The sequence below is a fragment of the Phoca vitulina genome, unplaced genomic scaffold, assembly GCF_004348235.1.
Source record: "Phoca vitulina isolate PV1807 unplaced genomic scaffold, GSC_HSeal_1.0 scaffold8, whole genome shotgun sequence".
Lineage (NCBI taxonomy): Eukaryota > Metazoa > Chordata > Mammalia > Carnivora > Phocidae > Phoca > Phoca vitulina.
The window spans coordinates 45,319,395-45,336,598 of record NW_022589711.1 but is presented as its reverse complement, the minus strand read 5'-3'; the positions used below and the strand labels follow the sequence as shown (position 1 = coordinate 45,336,598).

The following is a 17,204-nucleotide window of genomic DNA, read 5'->3' as shown; positions in this document are numbered from 1 at the left end:
AACCACCAGTTTGTTCTCTACAGATAAAAGTATGTTTTTTTATTTGTCTTTTTTTTCTTTGTTTGGTTTCTTAAATCCCATGTATGAATGAAATCCTATGGTACTTATCTTTCTCTGACTTAGTTTACTTAGCATAATACTCGCTAGAATCATTCATGTTGTTGCAGATGGCAAGATCTCTTTTTTATGGCTGAGTAATATTCTGTTTATATATATGTGTGTGTGTATGTCATGTCATTTTATATGTATACCACTATAAATGAGGTTACTTACTTGTATTTCTGTATGCTGAATTTTTTTTTTTAAGATTTTATTTACTTATTTATTTGAGAGCACGAGGACATGAGCTAGGGGAGGGGCAGAGGGACAGGGAGAGGGACAAGCAGACTCCCTGCTGAGCGCAGAGCCTGATGAGGAGCTTGATTCCAGGACCCTGAGATCATGACCTGAGCCAAAGTCAGACACTTAACGGACTGAGCCACCCAGGCACCCCTGAATGTTATTTGTTAGTAGGTTTTGTGGGAGTTTGCTTAAAAAACAAATAGAGATTACTTGTTGTTTGCAAGAAACTTCAAATTTTCTTAGGAAAATGTAACACTGTGCTTTTCAAAAGATTTAACATTTACCAGGCAAGCGCAAATGGGATGGATTAGTATAATAAAATAGGTGATTCCACTTCTGAGGAAATTAATGTTTTGCAAAATGGGTGCAAAGATATATTGAGTCAGTGATACAATAATATAGCTTTTTTATAATGTGGACACAAATCCTAATTTTTTTTTATATACTCATTGGAGAATGTCTTGAGTGTATTTTATAGATAATTTTGCAAGTTACTCCACAGGTGATCATTTGATTAAGTATGTATTTGAGTTGTTGTAATGTGTGCAATGGAGGTTGAGCCCTTGCTAATAAAGAGCTTAAAATCTTATTGGGTAGATGATTATACTAGGGCTCTTGGCTGGAGATTACAGAAACCTCCTTAACCAACTTGAACAGTAAGGGGACTTTATTATAAGTTTATAGGATGTCCCATGGAGTCCAAGGACAGGGATGCAGACTGCAGGGAACTCAGGGATTCCTGCTCCATCTCTTACCTCTGCTATTCTCAGTTTCTTTGTCTCTGATTCTTTCTTCTCTTCTGGCACACTGGTTTTCTTGGTTTCTTAGTCTACATGGCAAAAAATGGTAATAGCCAAAGCTCCTGAGATTTACTCCTAGAATCAAGAGATCAGCTAGTTGGAAATAGAATCCTATTCCCAATTCCACATTTCCAGTGAAGCGCCTAATTTGTCCATCTTAAATCAGGTTCTCATTCCTGCACCAGTCACCTGGTAACAGGAGCAAGGTCACATTAACCATATAGAAGTTGGAGGGAAGGGGTAATGTCTAGAAAAAGGGGTACTAGGTGGAAAGCCCAGTAAGTATTTATCAAAGTACTGAAAATACAACAAACATCATAAGGTACAAAGTGATTTGTAAATTGACAGAAAATAAAATATACTGATAATCTTGTAAGCCAAGAGGTGAATGTATGAATAAATATGGTGTGTCTTAAGTTGAATCTTGAGTAATCTTGAAAGCTAATTCACATAGGTAGCAAAAAATATATTTTTAAAATGTCATTCGTGGATGAACAAATTTCCGTACCATAAAGTTAGTGAATTACTGATACATGTTATGACACAAATGAATCTTGAGAACATTGTGTTATGTGAAAGAAGCCAGACACAAAGCACTACACACTGTATGATTCTATTTATGTGAAATGTCCAGAGAGGCAAATCCATAGAGACAGAAAGTAGATTAGTGGTTGCCAGCAGCTGTGGGGAGGAGAGAATGGGGAGTGACTGCTAAAGGGTACAGGGTTTCTTCTTAAGATGATGACAGTATTCTGGAATTAGTGGTGATGATTGCAACCTTGCAAACAAACTAAAGACCACTGAATTGTACACTTTAAATGGGTGACTTTAGTGGTATCTAAATTACATCTCAGTTTTTAAAAAATTCTTCTATAATGAGCTGTGGATAAGTTTTCTTCATTTTTTTTTTTATCTGTGATATTCATTGATAAGGATAAGTTATTTTTCCAGCTTTGTTAGAGTTGAGTTAAAGATTAGAATTTAGAAGGGATACCTGGGTGGCTCAGTTAGTTAAGTGTCTGCTTTTGGCTCAGGTCATGATCCTAGGGTCCTGGGATCGAGCCCCGCATCGGGCTCCTTGCTTGGTGAGGAGCCTGCTTTTCCCTCTGCCTCTGCTGCTCCCCCTACGTGTGCTCACTCTCTTTCGCTCTCTCTCTGACAAATAAATAAAATCTTTAAAAGAAGAAAAAGATTAGAATTTAGTAGATTGATGTTATATTATGACAGTTTAAAATTATTTCTGAGAGGGGCATCTGGATGGCTCAGTCAGTTGAGGGTCCACCTCTTGATTTTGGCTCAGGTCATGATCTCAGGGTCGTGGGATCGAGCCCTACGTTGGACTCCATGCTCAGCGGGGGAGTCTACTTGAGATTCTCTCTTTCCCTCTCCCTCTGCCTCTCCCCCGACCCCTGCTCTCTCGCTGTCTCTCTAAAATAAATAAATAAATCTTTAAAGAAAAAGAAAAAAAATTATTTCTGAGAGAATCTGGATTTAGTTAACATAAGACTGTAATTATAGCAAAGACACTTTAAATACTCATGATTGGATATTCCTCAGTGAGCGGCACTGTGATTCCGTGGCTTAAGGACTGCTCTGCAAAGACGTTAATTGTTGAGACTGATACAGACCATCTTCACCATATGTACATTGCTATATGTCTCACTTAACCAACCAGTGTCTAGCTGGGAATGCCTACTGGACCGCAGGAATTCTCTTTCCTTCCCATTCTCTTCCAGATCCTTCTATCATTTAGAACTCCCTCACCTACAAAAAGAAAGGGGAAAACGCCCCAGTCTTATTTGTGATCTTTTGCTAGAATTGGTCTGGAGCTGGGTCTGCAGTGGCAGAACTGGCTCCAGAGAGGCAGTGGAGGAGAGTAGACAGCTTTTGTTGTATCTTCTTACCCCACTACCCCTTTCCAAGCCCTGTCTCTGTAATCTGCTCTGACTCATTGTGCCTCACCTCACAACTCTCTTCTGACCCTTAATGACATAATCAGGAAGATGATTTTGAGTATTTCTCTAAAATATGGCAAAATGTTAAGAACTTGTAGTGTCCTTAAGAAGGAGGGGGCTCCCATCTTGTCTCCCTGCCGGTTTTTCTGTGTTTGCCTCCAATACTAGATGACTTTTTTCTACAGAGATATTAGGAGGTTAATTTCTGTGGCATTATTAATACGATAGTATGCTTGAGGCACATCATTGGTCAAATTTACTTTTGTGTACTTACCTGGGGACATGACGACTCTCTTTAATATTTTCCCTCCTTGTGAAAACATGCTAACTTTCCAATAATAATAATCTTAAAAAGGAAGCTATATGTACATTTTAGACTACCTTTACTATGCAGACTTGTTTTAAGAAAACAGACCTCTAAAAGAGACTTCTGAAAAGCTAGCAGAGCAGTCATAGTGGGGATATCTAACACAAACAGAAAGGACAACAAACCTCAGACAAGCCAGCTTCAAAAACAATGTGAAAACCAGAGATAAAATAGAACTTGGTGTAATTAATAAGTGTCACAACATTTGAAGGGAAGAGGGAGCCTGTGGGAAATGGAGCCCACCCACACAGGCCTCACTGTTTGACAACTCAAGCAAATAGAAGAAAATTGATAGAGCATTCAAACAGGTAAGACAGCTAATGGCTTTTAAAAGGAGTGGGCAGAAATTTTTTTTAAATGAAATGAAAATATAGATGGTATCAGTACAAGGCAGGAAGGAGGCCATAGTGCAGAGAAATAGGTGATACTAAAGAATAAGAAAAGGTAAGAATTCCCATTACAGTCTAAGATTAAATAGATTACAGAGCAGCTGTTGGGAATGTTCAGAGTTCACCATTTGAAATGTAAAAACATTACAAAATATGTAGTGCCAAGTGGATCAGAGATATTATGTGTTGGTGGACTAGCTAATTTGTGAATAATTATTTGAATAACAGAAAAATGAAATATATGGGAAAGTAATGAAATTCAACAGACTAATAATAATGTAATAGAACTCACATATCTCGAAAATGGATTTTGGATATGCAACTTGTCGAAAAGTAAGGGTACCAGCAATAGAAATGATTAGAACATAAAACTCATAAATAATCAGGAAAAATTCTAGAAAACTTTTCTGAACTGAAAGACCAACTCAGTATGGTTATTGAGAGTATATGGAGTTCCACACTGGAGCTGTTTTTCAAGAAAAAAAAATCCTTTTCCTTCTTGGGCACCTGTATGTTAAATTTTTAAACTCAAGACAAAGATAAGCAATTTCCCGCAGAAAAGAGATCTTAAAATATAATAGTAAGGAGCGCCTGGGTGGCTCAGTCAGTTAAGCATCTGCCTTCGGCTCAGGTCATGATTCCAGGGTCCTGGGATTGAGCCCCACATCGGGCTCCCTGCTCAGTGGGGAGTCTGCTTCTCCCTCTCTCTCTGCCCTTTCCCCTGCTTGTGCTCTCTCTGTCTCTCTCAAATAAATAAATAAAATCTTCAAAAAAGAAGTGTAATAGTAAAACAGCCTAGGACTTTAGACTTTGAAGAATAAAAATATCCACATGAAATTAGGAGAAAGCGTTAGGTTCCTAGATAACCTTGCAATTTCCTACAGATGGAGACATTTTGAAATACCTACAAAAAGTATTGAAACTTTGAAAGAACCTTATCAAAGGGTATTTAACTCTTAGGTAAATAAATAAAATTAACCAAGTGTTAAGATTAGCATTGTCCAATAGAACATTCTACAGTGATAGTGTTCTGAATCTGTGCGGTTTGATACAGCAGCCACTAGTCACGTGTGGCCATTGAACCCTTGAAATGGGGCTGGTGGGGCTGAGAAACTGAGTTGTTTTGTTTTTTGTTTTGTTTTGTTTACTTTAGGCTCCAACATGGGGCTTGAGCTCACAACCCTGAGATCAAGACATGAGGTGAGATCAAGAGTCAGGTGTTTAACCAACTGAGCCACCCAGATGCCCCAAGAAACTGAGTTTTAAGTTTTACTTATTTTTAGTTTAAATTTCAATAGGCACATGTGGGTAGTGGCCACTGCATTGGACAGCATGGCTTTAGATCCTGATACAGATTGCAAGGTGTCCATTTGGAATTTCATAAGATAATTCAGATCTTACCCAAGTAGAATGAAGTGGGAAGGAGAGTAAGCCAAGGAAGAAATTGTAAATTCTATGTCACTCCAGAGTTTAACTTCATAATTCATAAGGTGAAATAATGAGAATAATTACTAAAATATGTTGATCTTTTTAGATTAGGAAAAATCATTAGGAAAAAAGCAAATTGCAGATATTGGAAGAGGTGTGGAAGGATATATAGTAAACTGCTACATGTACTTATTCCCATGGAGGGGTGTGGTATTTGGGGAAGAATAAAAGGGAAGTTCTCCTCTTTGCTCTCTATACTTTAGTGTGTGCTTGTATATCACTTCTGTGAATCTTGAAATAAAAAGGAAGATATAATAAATATAAAATGTAATACATTATATAATCGAAAACAAAAATGAGAAAAACAAGATTAAAACGTTTTTTTAAAAAGAAAGAAAAATAGCTTAGATAGATTACCTTGTGATTTAAAGTGAAGTACACACGAAAAGTACAGAATTTTACATCTGTTGTTAAAAAAAAGAAAAAGGAACTATAACAGTAAACCTACAAGATGACGGAGTGTAGTATAAATGCATCATTTCTAATGTTTATACAAATAGACTCATTAATTTTTTCAAAATAAGAAGTTATAGTGATGGTTAACAGTTTAAAAAACAAAATTCAGCAACCTGTTGCTATGAAAGACAAGTTTACTGGAGGACAAACCAGTCTGCCATGACCAAGCATACAAGAAAAACAGGACCACCCAGTTACAGCAGAAGATAAAGTTGATATCAGAGCAGAAGCCAAAGAGAAACTGGCAGAGTTCATAATTTGTCATGCAGGAGGAACATGGCAAACACGTTGGTGGAATTAGTTGATGGGTAAATGATTGTCATAGAAAAGCTGGCAGAAATGTTACAGAAGTAAAATTAGAATTGTACTTAAGTGTCACAGTATATGTAAAAGAACACTGGAGGCAAGAAATCTGGGTACTGAGACTTGGTTTTGCCGCATGGTCTTAAACTCTCTGCAGTGGATACACTGGATTAAATGACCTTAAGTTTTTCCCAGGGATGGGGGTGGGTGGGTGGGTGGGTGGGTGTGTGTGTGTGTGTGTGTGTGTGTGTGTGTGTGTGTGTGTATTCAGAGAGAGCAAGCTGGGGGAGGGGCAAAGGGAGAGGGAGAGAGAGAGAATCCCACCACCCCAAGATCATGACCTGAGCCGAAATCAAGAGACACCCAACCAACTGAGCCACCCAGGTGCCCCTAGTTTTTTCCCAGTTTTAAGTTCAGTAAGGGTTCAGCATTTTACAATCAGATTATAAAAATAAAGCAGGTAATGAATTAACAAATTATAGAGCTGAATATAGCAAGAAAGGTAAAATTAAATGAGAGAGAAAATAATGGTAATTAAGGAAATTTCACCTATTTTCTCCTTTAAAAATGGATGTAAAAGGATTTTGAAAACAAGTTTGGACTGGAGTCTGAGGCAGTACAATAAATACCCCCTTTTTCTTGCTTATGTTCTGAACATTGAGAAATAACTCAAAGGAATTGCATAAGGATCCTAAAAATCAACTTTATTAGCAATAAAGGCCTAGCTGGAGGCTGTGTTTGTGTGCAAACTAAATGGGTTTGCTAACTGAACTCCAGGATTAGATCACCACCCACCCTACCCTAGGCAGCAGCGGCCAGGGTGGCATGGAGTAAATAGAGAACTTGGAGTTCTTTGTGAAAACCCCAGGGTAGAGCTGAGTTGAGCACTCCCCATTTATTCTTCTCAAATTTACTGGTCAGATGAGTCATCCTTCCTTTCCTGGGATAAAGTGATTAACAGAGAAATATTTGGGAGAAAACTCTTCTCATAGAAGCCAGAGGAGGGGAGAAAGGTGTTTCCCTCTAATCGTAAGTGCTGTATATACATTACAGGGAAAAAAAAAAACCCATAAGCATAAAGAAGAAAATGCATGGAGTCAATGTTTTGAGAGAAAATGGAATCATACATACATATGGTATGAGAATTTTCAAAACTAGCCAGATACAGGTAAACAGAACTCAGGTTAGTTCTGGACTTCCCATAACATGAGTATGATAGACCTGTCTTAGAGCTGCCCAGCTCAGGAGATTTTTGTCCTCCCTGGAAGTTCTCCCAGTTTCATGGCTGGACCTGTCTTTCCTGATAGCAAGGGCACCTCTACTCCCTGACTCCCTCTCAGGCCATCGCTGGCTGGTCCAGGGGTGCACACCTGACCCATACTGCACTGGTCAGATATTTTTCTCCCAAGAATTTGGAATTTTGAGTTGAAAGAGATTGGGGCCCGCTGTAGCCCAGTCATATTGAATCCATGAGCTACAGTTGAGGTCTCCAGAGCTGCTTGGGTTCCAATTCCTCTTGAGATTTGCTGAACTTTTTTGTAAGAGTGTTTTGATTGCCACAGTAGCGTTGCTGTGTCTGTATGTCTTACAACACCTGAGAGAGTCCCAACTCAGTAAAGGTTTGTCCTGCATCTGCCCTGACTTTTGTATATCCCCCCAGACTAACCACTCTATAAATACAAATTGGTAGTTTTGTAGTACATATTGATATTAAAATATCTTCATGAGAAATTAAACCAAAAGCTTATTAAGTTAGAAGGAAATTGTTATCTTAGTGTTCTTTTGCTGCATAATAAAGATATCACGAACTTAGCAGCTTGTTTTTAAAATAACATTCATTTATTAACTCATGGTTATGTAAGTCAGAAGCTGGGCTTGGCTCGGTTATCCATATAGTGCCTCACAAGACTGAAATTAATGTGTCAGTCAAGCTGGCTCTTACCTGTGGGCTCTTACCTGTGGGCTCTAGGGAAGAATGTGCTTCTAAGCTCATTCAGCTTGTTGACAGAATCCAAGTCTTGTGCTTGCAGGTCTGTGAGGTCCCACTTCCTTGCTAGTTGTCAGCTGGAGGTCACTTCCTGCTCTGCTTTTATAGGGCTCACCTTGTTGGATCAGGTCTACTCATATAATCTCCATACCTTAAAGTCAGTTGATTTGGGACTTTAATTACTTTTGTAAAATCCCTACACTGCAGTACTTAGATTAGTGTTTGGATAACCAAGGAACAGGAATCACAGGGAATCATCTTTAGAATTTTGCTTACCACAGTTGATAAAAAGAAGGAACCTAAATGAAATAAAGATACCATCTCAAAATAATTGAGTAATTTGTTCATTCTGCAAATTGTACTCTATAAGAATTACAGCATTTCGAACTTGCATATTTAGCTGAAAAGAATTTCAGTGCAATAGTGTTGTTACTGCCAATGCAATGAAACGGACTGAAATTATGTAACAAGATTTGAGATTCCTGTTTAGACTTCAATTATTAAGTTAGTGAAGGTACCTGAAATACAAGGATCTCATTGGATTTTTTTTAATATAACTTTTAATGATATTTCTTATTATTGCCTTTTTGGGGACCACCATAGTTTTTCAGTTTTATCCTAAAACTATCACCAGTCTATTACACAACTGCTTTATTGCCTCTTGCAGTGTTGGTTTGTTTGTTTTTATCTAATCCATCTCTTCCTTGTTGCACCATTCACAGAATATGGGCAGATGGGCTTTCTGTGATACTTTTTTTTCTTTTTTTGGATTTAATTTTTTATTTGACAGAGAGAGATAGCGAGAACAGGAACACAAGCAGAGGGAGTGGGAGAGAAAGAAGCAGGCTTCCCGCCGAGCAGGGAGCCGGATATGGGGCTCGATCCCAGGACCTTGGGACCATGACCTGAGTTGAAGGCTGACGCCTAACGACTGAGCCACCCAGGCGCCCCTCTGTGATACTTTTTTCCTATCCTGTCTTGTGACATAACCTAAAGGATTATTTTGACACCACACTTAGAAAAAATAAGACCAGGCTCATTCATGATGATATTGTACTTGCTTATTTTTTTTTTTTTTACTTTGACTGTTATTTACCTTGGCATATTATTCTAACTTCAGTTAAGATTACTTTCCTATGTCCATTACTATCTTAATACTGTTTTTTATTCTAGTGTTGGTCTGCACCTCTGCTCTTTTATTGTTCTATACTAGTTCAAAGTGCTTTCTGATATTCTTATTTTTAAATCCAAACTTATTTGTCATAAATTGTCACATATATCTGACTGCTTTATTATGTCCCCAAACAGTTGTATAGTGAAATACATATTTTAAAAAATAAATTACTTTCTATTTCTTCTTTCCATATCAGAACATTGTATTTTTAAAAAATTTTTGTTTAGGTAGATTCTATCACCTATGAATTTCATTTGAGGATAGAAGAGGCATTATAAAATATATGTGATTAAAAGGGGGAGATTGGGTCTACTAGGACTAAGACCTGTTATTCTGTCACACAAAGAAAAAATGATAGCCGTCAGACACTATACATTTGACCCTTACACAACACAGAGGTTGGGGTACCAACCTCCTGTGCAGTCGAAAATCCACATATAACTTTTCACTCCCTAAAAGCTTAACTCTTGATAGCCTACTGTTGACCAGAAGCTTTACCAATAACATGAACAGTTGATAAACACATATTTTGTGTGTTACATCTATTCTTTGATGTATTTTTACAATAAAGTAAGCTAGAGAAAAGGAAATTTTATTAAGAAAATTAAAAGGAAAAGAAAAATGCAGTTACTGTACAGTGTAGTAGTAGAGTGAGGCACCACACATCATCTTATCCTTATCCAAAGTTAGCGAAGCTGGTTCTGGGAGTGACACCCACTCCGTGCTCCTCTTCCCAGGAATGTAGGAAACCTCATTCCAGGCACAGTTCAGGGGAATTCGAAGAACTGGTGAAAGCAGAGCTTCTCGATAGGTCACTTGCTTCACCTGACCCCCTTTACATGGTTCTAATACAGTTTCTGTTTGTGGGAAATGCTAGCAAGCTTTGAAAGGCCAGTTCCCCTTGAGAATTAGTTCCCAGCCTCCGAGAATTTTCAGCACCTTGGACAGCGCCCCTCCCTGCTTTCCTCTCTGCAGGCTAGATTTCTGCTTGGTGCTATCCTGTCCTGAGTTCCTGGAACCCTTACTACAGGAAGGCAGGTTATCATTCCGTGATCCTTGAACAACACCGGCCAGTAACTGGCCCTGCCACTTTGTTAGGAATCCCTCTCCAGAGCCGGTTCCTTTGCACCTCGTAGTTGAAGACCTCAGTGAACTGAGCTTCCCCCAGGTGGGTGGTGTGGTGATGAATGCCAGGAACAGGCATGAGCCGTGCTGTCCCAGCCTTCTCCACATGTTTCTTCCACCTTCCCTTCCCTTCTAGTCATTTGGCAACCTCTATCTTACCTGTTAATCACAATATGAAATATGTATTTGGGGCGCCTATGTGGCGCAGTTGGTTTAAGCTTCCAGCTCTTGGTTTCAGCTCAGGTTGTGATATCTGGGGTCATGAGATCGAGCCCCGTATTGGGCTCCATGCTCAGAACGGAGTCTGCTTAAGACCCTCTCTCCCTCTCTCTCTGCGCCCCACCCCGTGCTCTCTCTCTAAAATAAATTAAAAAAAATTTTTTAAAGAAATACGTATTTGTTGAAAAAAAATCTTGAGTGTAAGTGGACCCGTGCAGTTCATGCCATTGTTGTGTAAAGATCAACCATATATCCTTTTCTATAATGTCCTATTGTTAATCAGCCTCCTGAGTGGACATCTTAACACATACATGGATAGGTTTTCTATTTGTGTACTGTTATCTGTCTTGTCTCAGCATGCTCTTTATTCATGTCTTTTGTTCCTCATTTAAATCTACAGACATCTTTTATTTTCCTCAACTTTACAGCAGGAGGTCCAGATTATCTTGTAATATTCACATAGTTGAGATTCTTAGCAGCGTTTTCTTTTGAAAAAGATAAGATTTGCGGTATAATAATTCTTTTCTTATCAGTTATCAACAAATTTGTGAAGGTTGATTTTTTTTTTTAAAGATTTTATTTATTTGACAGAGACACAACGAGAGAGGGAACATAATCAGAGGGGAGGGGCAGAGGAAGAATCAGGCTCAGGGAGCCTGATGCGGGGCTCGATCTCAGGACCTTGGGATCATGACCTGAGCTGAAGACAGACGCTTGACGACTGAGCCACCCAGGCGCCCCAAAGGTTGATTTTTTTAATCCAAGCCTCTTTCACTCCCCCTCCCCCCAAAATTTAGAGAATTAATAATTTTCGAGGACATAGTCTTATCAGGAATATTTTAGATGAGCCAAGTCTTGTCGAGTTATGGTTTCAGCAGATATCTTGTAACTAATAAACAATGAAATAATATGATAAAATCAATAGAGTAGAAATAGAGCCTCGATTCTGGACATCACTTACTACCTTGGGGAATTCAAGCAGCTTTTCTAAGCCTTGGTTTTCTCATCTGTAAGTAAAGATATCTGTCCTGCCTATTGGCCAGGGTTGTTGTTAGGACCAAACAATAGAATGACTGCTACAGCAATGTAAATTTTAAAATGTACTACAATAGCTGATAGCTCTTATCATCCAGAAAAGCTTTGGTCATTAAATAATATTGTAGATGGCTTCAGATTACTTTTTTATTATTATATTAGTTTCAGGTATATGGCTTTATAATTGGATATCTGTATATACTACAAAGTGATCACCACAAGTCTAGTTCCCAACCATCACCATATCGTTGTCTCCCCTTCACCCCTTTCACCCAAAACTCCCTTCCCCTTTGGTAACCACTAGCCTGTTCTCTGTGAATTTGTTGTTTCATTTTGTTCATTTGTTTTGTTGTCTTTTAGATTCTACATATGAATGAAATCATATGGTATTTGTCTTTTTCCATATGACTTATTTTGTTGAGTGTAATGTCCTCATGGCCCATCCGTGTTGTAGCAGATGGCAAGATCTCACTTTTTTATGGCTGAGTAGTATTCCATTTTATAAATATACCACATCTTCTTTATCCATTCAGCTATTAATGGACACTTAGGTTGTTTCCATATCTTGGCTATTGTAAATAATGCTACAGTGAACATGGGGGTGCATATATCTTTTCAAATTAGTATTTTTGTATTCTTCAGATAAATATGAAGTGGAATAGCTGGGTCAAATGATAGATCTATTATTAATTTTTTGAGGAACCTCCATGATGTTTTCCATGGTAGCTACACTAATTTACAATGTCACCAGCAGTGTACTAGGGTTCCCTTTTCTCTACATCCTTGCCAACACTTGTTATTTCTTGTCTTTTTTTATAACAGCCATTCTAACATTAAGTGATATCTCATTGTAGTTTTGATTTGTATTTCCCTGATGATTAGTGATGTGCTTCTTGGCCATCTGTATGTCTTCTTTGAGGAAGTGTCTGTTCAGATCCTCTTCTCATTTTTTAATAGGGCTGTTTGGTTTTTTGTTGTTGAATTGTAGGAGTTCTTTATATATTTTGGATATTAACTCCTTACTCCTTATCATGTATATAGTTTGCAAATGTCTTCTCCCATTTAGTAGGTTGCCTTTTCATTTTAATGATGGTTTCCTTTCCTGTACAGAAGCTTTTTAGTTTGATGTAGTCCCATCTGCTCATTTTTGCTTTTGTTTCCCTTGCCTTTTCAGTCAGCTCCATAAAGATGTTGCTAAGACTGATGTCAGGACCTTACTGCCTCTTCCTTCTAGTAATTTTATGGTTTCAGGTCTTACATTCAAGTCTGTAATCCATTTTGAGTTAATTTTTGTATATGGTGTAAGATAGTGGTCTAGTTTCATTCTTTTGCATGTGGCTGTCCAGTTTTCCCAACACCATTTGTTGAAGAGACTGTCCTTTATATTATGTTCCTGGCTCCTTTATCATAGATTAATTGTTCATATATGGGTGGGTTTTTTCCTAGGCTCTCGATTTTGTTCTATTGATCTGTGTGTCTGTTTTTTGGTTTTGTTTTGTTTTTTACCAATACCATACTGTTTTGATTACTATAGCTTTGTAGTATAGTTTGGAATCAGGCAGTGTGATACCTCCAGCTTTGTTCTTCTTTTTCAAGATTGCTTTGGCTATTCAAGATCTTTTGTTGTTTCATACATGTTTTAAAGTTATTTGTTCTAGTTCTATGAAGTATGCCACTAGAATTTTGATAGCTATTGCATTGAATTTGTAGATTGCTTTGGGTAGTATGGACATTTTAACAATATTCATTTTTCCAAACCATGAGCAAAGAATATCTTTTCACTTATTTGTGTCTTTTTTAATTTCTTTCATGAATGTCTTATAGTTTTCAGTGTACAGTTCCTTCACCTTCTTGGTTAAGTTTATTCCTTGGTGTTTTATTCTTTTTGGTGCATTTGTAAATGAGATTATTTTCATAATTTCTCTTTCTGATGTTTCATCATTAGTGTATAGAACACCACAGATTTCTCTATATTGACTTTGTATCCTGCAAGTTTACTGAATCCATTTATTTATTAGTTCTAACATTTTTTGGTGGAATCTTTAGGATTTTCTATATATAGTATCATATCATCTGCAAATAGTGACAGTTTTACTTCCTTACCAATTTGAGGCCTTTCGTTTCTTTCTCTTGCCTAATTACGGTGGCTAGGATTTTCTTTTTTTTTTTTAAGATTTTATTTATTTATTTGTCAGGAGAGAGAGAGTGCGCACAAGCAGGGGGAGCAGCAGGCAGAGGGAGAAGCAGGCTCATCACTGAGCAAGGAGCCCCATGCGGGACCCGATCTCAGGACCCTGGGATCATGACCTGGGCTGAAGGCAGACACTTAACTGACTGAGCCACCCAGGCGTCCCGCGGTGGCTAGGATTTTCAATACTCTGTTGAATAAAAGTGGCAAGCGTGTGCGTTCTTGTGTTTTCTTGAATGCTTTTCACGGCTGAGTATAATGTTAGCTGTAGAATTGTCATTTAGGGCCTTTATTATGTTGAGGTATATTCCCTCTGTACCTGCTTTGTTGAGAGTTTTTATCATAAATGGATGTTGAATTTTGTTGAATGCTTTTTCTGCATCTACTGAGATGATCACATGATTTTTTTAAATTTTTTTTTTATTTTAAAGATTTTATTTATTTGACAGAGAGAGACACAGTGAGAGCAGGAACACAAGCAGGGGGAGTGGGAGAGGGAGAAGCAGGCTTCCCGCTGAGCAGGGAGCCCGATGTGGGGCTCGATCCCAGGACCCTGGGATCATGACCTGAGCCAAAGGCAGACGCTTAACGACTGAGCCACCCAGGCGCCCCGATCACATGATTTTTATCTTTCATTCTGTTGATGTAATGTATCATATTGATTTGCAGATGTTGAACCATCCTTGCATCCCTGAAATAAATCCTACTGGATCATGGTGTATGATCCTCTTAATGTATTGGATTTAGTTTGCTAAAACTTGTTGAGGATTTTACATCTATGTTTATCAAAGATACTGGCCTGTAATTTCTTTTTTTGTGGTGTCCTTGTCTAGTTTTGGTATAGATGATGCTGGCCTCATAAAATATGTTTGGAAGCTTTCCTTTCTCTTCTATTTTCCGGAAGAGTTTGAAAAGGATAGGTATTAAATCTTTGAATGTTTGGTAGAATTCGCCAGTGAAGCCATCTGGTCCTGGACTTTTGTTTGTTGGGAGGTTTTTGATTTTGTTTCCGTGTCCTTACTAGTTATCAATCTATTCACGTTTTCGGTTTCTTCATGATTCATTCTTGGAAGATTATATGTTTCTAGGAATTTATTCATTTCTTCTAGGTTGTTAAGCTTGTTGGCATACAATTGTTCTTAGTAGTCTCTTATGATTCCCTTTATTTCTGTGGTATCAGTTGTAATTTCTCTTTCATTTCTGATTTTATGTCTTTGAATCCTCTCTTCTATTTTACTTGGCTGGTTTAGCTAAGGGTTTGTTGATTTTCTGTTTTCAGAGAACCAGCTCTTACTGTCATTGATCTTTTTTATTGTGCTTTAAATCTCTATTTCAGGGACGCCTGGGTGGCTCAGTCAGTTAAGTGTCTGACTTTGGCTCAGGTCATGAGATCAGGCCTCGCATCAGGATCCCCCGCTCAGTGGGGAGTCTGCTTGTCCCTCTGCCCCTCTCCCTGCTTTCTCTCTCGCTCCCTTTCTCTCTCTCAAATGAATAATTCTTTTTTTTTTAATCTCTTTCATTTATTTCTTTTCTGATCTTTATTATTTTTTTCCTTCTACTAATTTTGGCGTTTGTTCTTCTTTTTCTAGTTCCTTTAGGTGCAGAGTTAGATTGTTTATTTGAGATTTTTTTTTGTTTCTTGAGGTAGGCCTGTATTGCTATTATCTTCCCTGTTAGAACCACGTTTGCTACATCCCATAGATTTTGGTATGTCAGATTTTTGTGTCCATTTGTCTCTAGGTATTTTTTATTTCTCCTTTGGTTTCTTCAATGAACCGTTAATTGCTCAGTAGCGTGTTGTTTAATCTCCATGTTTTTGTGGGTTTTCCTGTTTTTTTCTTGTAATTAATTTCTAGTTTCATACCATTGTGGTCAGAAAAGATGCTTAATATGATTTCACTCTTTTTTAATTTATTGAGATTTCTTTGTGGCCCAACATGTGGTCTGTCCTGGAGAATGTTCCATGTGCAATTGAGAAGAATGTGTATTCTGCCACTTTTGGGTGGAATGTTCTATATATATCTATTAAGTCCATCAGGTCTAATGTGTCATTTAAGGCCAGGGTTTCCTTATTGATTTTTTTGTCTGGATGATCTATCTCTTGATGAAAGTAGGGTATTAAAGTCTCCTACTGTTATTGTATTGCTTTCAGTTACTCCCTTTAGGTCTGTTAATAATTGCTTTATATATTTTGGTGCTCCTCTGTTGGGTGCATATATATTTATAAATGTAATATCTTCTTGCTGGATTGACCCCTATATCATTATATGATTCCCTTCTTTGTCCTTTATTATAGTTTTTGTTTTATTTATTTTTATTTATTTATTTTTTTAAAGTAGGCTCTATGCCTAGGGTGGAGCCCAGAATGGGGCTTGAACTCATTACCGTGAGATCAAGACCTGAGCTGAGATCAAGAGTCAGACACCTAACCAACTGAGCCACCCAGAAGCCCCTTGTAATCTTTGTTTTAAAGTCTATTTTATCTGATAGGAGTATAGTTACTCTAGCTTTCTTTTCATTTCCATTTGCATGGAATATCTTTTTCTAACCCTTCCCTTTCACTCTGTGTGTGTCTTTACATCTGAGTCTTATAGGCAGCATATAGATAGATGGGTCTCATTTTTTTATCCATTCAGGCACTCTGTGTCTTTTGATTGGTGAATTTAGTCCATTTACATTTAAAGTAATTTTTAATAAGCATATACTTACTGCCATTGTGTTAATTGTTTTCTGGCTATTTTTGTAGTTCCTCTCTGTTTCTTTCTTTTTCTCTTCCCTTGTGGTTTGCTGGCTTTCTTTAGTGTTATGTTTAATTCCTTTCTCATTTTCTTTTGTGTATTAACTGTAAGTTTTTTCCTTGTGGTTACTGTGAGCGTCACACAAAATATTTTATGCAAATAGCAGTCTGTTTTAACTTGATAGCAACTTAGTTTTAAACATAATTCAGAGGTTTACCTTTTTACTTTTCCCCCCACATTTTTTATTTTTGATGATTCCTTTTTATATCTTTTTATTTTATGCTTCCCTTAACTAATTATTGTAATTTCTGTTTACTACTTTTGTCTTTTAACCTTCATGCTTGCTTTATAAGTGATTGATCACTACCTTTGTTTTTTTTGTTTTGTTTTTTGAAGATATTTTATTTATTTATTTGACAGAGAGGGACACAGCGAAAGAGAGAGCACAAGCAGGGGGAGTGGGAGAGGGAGAAGCAGGCTTCCCGCAGAGCGGGGAGCCTGATGTGGGGCTTGATCCCAAGATCCTGAGATCATGACCTGAGCCGAAGGCAGACGCTTAACGACTGAGCCACTCAGGCTCCCCTGATCACTACCTTTGTTATATAATTACCTTTTCCAGTGAGATTTTTACTTTCCTG

General features: G+C 37.7%; 1 protein-coding gene across 1 annotated transcript in view; it reads left to right on the top strand.

Moving 5' to 3' along the window:
- Positions 1 to 17,204, top strand: part of HACD2 (3-hydroxyacyl-CoA dehydratase 2) — a 125,088-nt gene that overhangs the window by 5,561 nt on the left and 102,323 nt on the right. The window lies entirely within an intron of this gene.